Below are 4,482 nucleotides of genomic sequence, written 5' to 3'. Positions count from 1 at the left end.
ATTATAATCTGAAGTCTAGCAAACATAACACAGAATATCTGATCCAGCTAACATAACACACATAACACACAATACTTACTACAGTTCAACATATTATAAAGTACACAACCATTGTTCACAATACATAGTGGAGTTTAGATGCATAGTTCATCCTTTTCTCACAAAAGGATGAAAAGCATATCTACTACATACATACACAGCCATAGTTCATCTTAGAGAAGTTCACATTTAGTAGAGCCATACACTACACAACCATCATGCCCACAAGGTCAGCATTGCCCACTACTCTCATATTCATTTTCTTCACTTCTCTAAGATGGCCTGGATCCCCTTGATCTTCTCCTTTAGCTTCTCCTCTGCCTTAATCAACCCAGCAATCTAAAGCTCTAGCTTCCCCTTCTCTTCACCATGCTTTTCCTTTCCCTTGAGCAAATCAGCAACCTAAAACTTCAACTCTAGCTTATCTTGGGTGAGCTTCTCCTCAGACTTTGTGAGCTCTGCATTCTTCAACTCCAAGTTCATCTTAGCTTCAGTAAGCAATTGCTTATCAGTAATATGCTTCAACTTCAGGTTCTGGATGACTGTAGCTTGAGCTCTTGTCAGGTTCAGTAGCACATCATAATTCTGCTTAAACTTCTCAAACTCTGCATCTTTCTTTGCCATCTTTGCATTCATATCAGCCACCAGTTCACTTCTGCATTCATGCTGATATGTAATGGCAGACTACAGATGTCTGAAATCCACCACCCTATCCTCGTGGAAGCTCATAAGCTGATGCACATCTTGGACTAGCTTGTCATAGTTGGCCTCCAGGTTGTTCTTCTCTTCTGTCAGATGGTGGATAGTGAAAGAACTTTCAAGATTGTCATTCACCCTAGCACTTTTGGCATCTTCAACCATTGCCCATAGCTTCAACAATGCATTCTGCATTGTTGGGGGCCACTGGTGATCAACCCATTCAACAAAGCCACAATTGCTACCTTCCTGCAAAAACAACAACAACAAAACAGTTCATACATCAAGTAATTACACAAAATCACTGCAGTTGCCAAAAAGAATGTCTAAATTTAGCATCAGACCACTACATTGAACAAGAGGAGCAGCCACTTGAGTAGCTGACTGACTAGTTTAGTTACTGTACTGTTCATATCAAGGAGTGTTCAAATATTTGTAAGCTACTCTACTACCACTATTAACATAAAATACTATGTTAGCACCAGACCACTACATTTAACAAGAGGAGCAGCCACTTGAGTAAGAAAAAATATACTCATGCTTGACCTAAATTACTATTAACATAAATTACTATGCCATTGTACTCCAGCAAAATATACTCATGCTTGACCTAAATAAGCTACTCTAACCACTATGAACCAAAATGTTGACAGCAAGCAGAGTACTCCAGCAAACAGAGTTCAATATGGCACTGACCAAGTAAGAAAAAAAATAAGTATGCCTACAATCCTACAATCCATACCGGCTGTGCACATGCTAAAAACCTCCTGCCTGTGTCTGTTCCTTCAAAGGCAACAAGCCTCTCAGATGCCATGCCGTGCTTCTCACATGGAGACATCACATCCAGCTCAAGCCTCTTGTAATCTGGATCTTCAATGCTGAAAGGGACCTGCAGAAGCTCGCACAAAGACAATGGCCAAATCAAAACCTAGCGATATCAACCAAATCAAGAAATCCCAAATCTGAAACCCTAACCCTAACCCTGTACTGACCTCGCTGAGACCGTCTGTGGAGGAAGAAGACTGCATGTACGGGAGGCTAGAATGGTCGTTGTTGCTTTTGTCCTCCAAAACCATGGCGTCGGCAGGGTGGTGCGGCGGCCGGCAGTCGGGACGCGGGCGGCGGCGACGGAGGAAACGAGCGAGGAGGAGGAGGGGAGGGGAATGGTGCGGCCGGGCTGGAGCTGGTGCGACCGGACCAGGTTGGAAAGCAGCAGCGCACCGGCTCGTCCTAGTCAGCGCACGAGCACATGCCGATTGGCCAGCGTGGCACCTGACGGGTGGGCCCGAGCTTTCGGATCGGGCGTCAATACGTATAAATACGCGTTTTAGCCTAATTTGCAAAAAACTTAGACCGATGTTGGTACTGACACACAAAAATTAGCAATCATGGTACCAATCTGCATGTGATGCCCGAATTGTGGTACTTCTGTGCAATTAACTCAGGTTCGGAGTGACAACGGAACGGAGTTCAAGAACGCAAATGTGGACACCTTTCTTGACGAAGAAGAGATTTCACACGAGTTCTCGGCTACATACACACCTCAACAAAATGGAGTTGTTGAGAGGAAGAACCAGACGCTCATCGAAATGGCAAGAACAATGCTTGATGAATACAAGACGCCAAAGCACTTTTGGGCAGAAGCAGTTGAGACAGCTTGTCACGCAACAAATCGCTTATATCTTCACAAGCTACTCGGCAAGACGGCATATGAGCTCCTCACCGGTAACAAGCCTCAAGTTGGATACTTTCGAGTATTCGGCTCAAAGTGCTACATTCTTGATAGGCATCGTCGTTCAAAGTTTGCTTCTAAATCTCATGAAGGTTTTCTACTTGGTTATGGATCAAACTCTCACACTTACCGTGTCTACAACAATTTCACCCGAAAGGTTGAAGAGACGGTAGATGTGAAGTTTGATGAATCTAATGGCTCGCAAGTAGAGCAATTGCCAATTGATGTAGGAGACAAAGACCCTTCAGAAGCAATTCAAGACTTGTCCATTGGCAAAATTCGTCCAACAGAGGTGAAGGAGAGTACTTCATCCGTTCAAGTGGAAGCTTCTACTTCACAACAAGGTGAACCTAGAATCGACACGGAAGCATCCACAAGTGGGACACACCAAGATGAAGAAAACGAGGAAGTACGTCAAGATGAACATCAACAACCTCCTTCTCCACCACGACAAGAGAACAACAACGTCAACAATGAAGAAGGCCAAGAAGAAGAACAAGATGAAGAGGATGTTCAACAAAGACCCAAGCAAAAGCTCTCACGAGTTCGAGCAAGAATTGCCAAAGATCATCCCGTCGAGCAAATCCTCAATGATATACAAACCGGGAGAATCACTCGCTCAAAAACTCGTTTAGCTAACTTTTGTGAAAACTACTCATTCATCTCTAGCATTGAACCAATGAAGGTTGAAGGAGCATTGGAAGATCCGGATTGGATAAACTCTATGCATGAAGAGCTACATAATTTTGAGAGAAACCAAGTTTGGACATTGGTTGAGAAGCCCAACAACAGCCACAACACCATTGGTACCAAATGGGTGTTTCGCAACAAGCAAGATGAAGATGGACAAGTGGTCCGCAAGAAAGCACGTCTCGTCGCCCAAGGATACACACAAGTCGAAGGTATGGACTATGGTGAGACGTATGCTCCCGTTGCTAGACTTGAGTCCATTCGCATCTTACTTGCCTATGCTAATCACCATAATATCACCTTGTACCAAATGGACATTAAAAGTGCTTTTCTAAATGGAGAAATAGAGGAGGAATTTTATGTCAAACAACCTCCCAACTTTGTCAATCCTAAGAAACCAAATCATGTTTACAAACTTCACAAAGCTCTTTATGGTCTTAAACAAGCTCCTAGAGCATGGTATAAATGCTTGACCAAGTTCCTTACTACAAGTGGTTTTGAGATTGGTAAAATTGATTCTACTCTTTTTACTAAAAGGGTTAATGGAGAACTATTTGTATGCCAAATTTATGTTGACGACATCATATTTGGTTCAACTAACCCCCTTTTCAGTGAAAAGTTTGGAAAGCTAATGTCAGAGAAGTTTGAGATGTCTATGATGAGTGAACTCAAATTCTTTCTCGGGTTGCAAATCAAGCAAACTAAGGAAGGTACATTTGTCTCTCAAACAAAGTACACCAAGGACTTATTCAAGAAGTTCAATATGCAAGAATGCAAAGGTATGTCTACACCCATGCCTACTAGTGGACATAATGATTTGACCAAAGATGGTGAACCTGTTGATCAAAAGGTTTATCGCTCTATGATTGGTTCATTGTTATACCTATGTGCTTCACATCCCGATATTATGCTAAGTGTTTGCATGTGTGCACGATATCAAGCTGCTCATAAAGATTGTCATCTTAAGGCTGTGAAAAGGATAGTGAGATATTTAATCCATACACCAAATTTTGGCATTTGGTATCCTAAGAGGTCTTCTTTTGATCTTGTTGGCTATTCCGATTCGGATTATGCCGGAGACAAGGTTGATAGAAAGTCCACTTCGGGTACTTGTCAATTTCTTGGTAGATCTCTTGTGTCTTGGTCTTCCAAGAAACAAAACTCGATATCCTTATCCACCGCCGAAGCGGAATACATTGCCGCTGGTTCATGTTGTGCTCAATTACTTTGGATGACCCAAACTCTTAAAGATTATGGGATTTATGTGAAACATGTTCCACTGCTTTGTGACAATGAAAGTGCTATCAAAATTGGTCATAATCCTG

General features: G+C 42.5%; 1 pseudogene; it reads right to left on the bottom strand.

Annotated features, from left to right (window-relative positions):
• Positions 1-303: 303 nt before the first annotated feature.
• LOC147965391 (uncharacterized) lies at positions 304-978 on the bottom strand (annotated as a pseudogene).
• Positions 979-4,482: the final 3,504 nt, after the last annotated feature.

This window comes from Triticum urartu, chromosome 6A (genome assembly GCF_056163025.1).
Source record: "Triticum urartu cultivar PI428250 chromosome 6A, HENAU_Tu73, whole genome shotgun sequence".
In the NCBI taxonomy this organism is placed as follows: Eukaryota; Viridiplantae; Streptophyta; class Magnoliopsida; order Poales; family Poaceae; genus Triticum; species Triticum urartu.
This window is presented reverse-complemented; position numbering and strand designations above follow the sequence as displayed.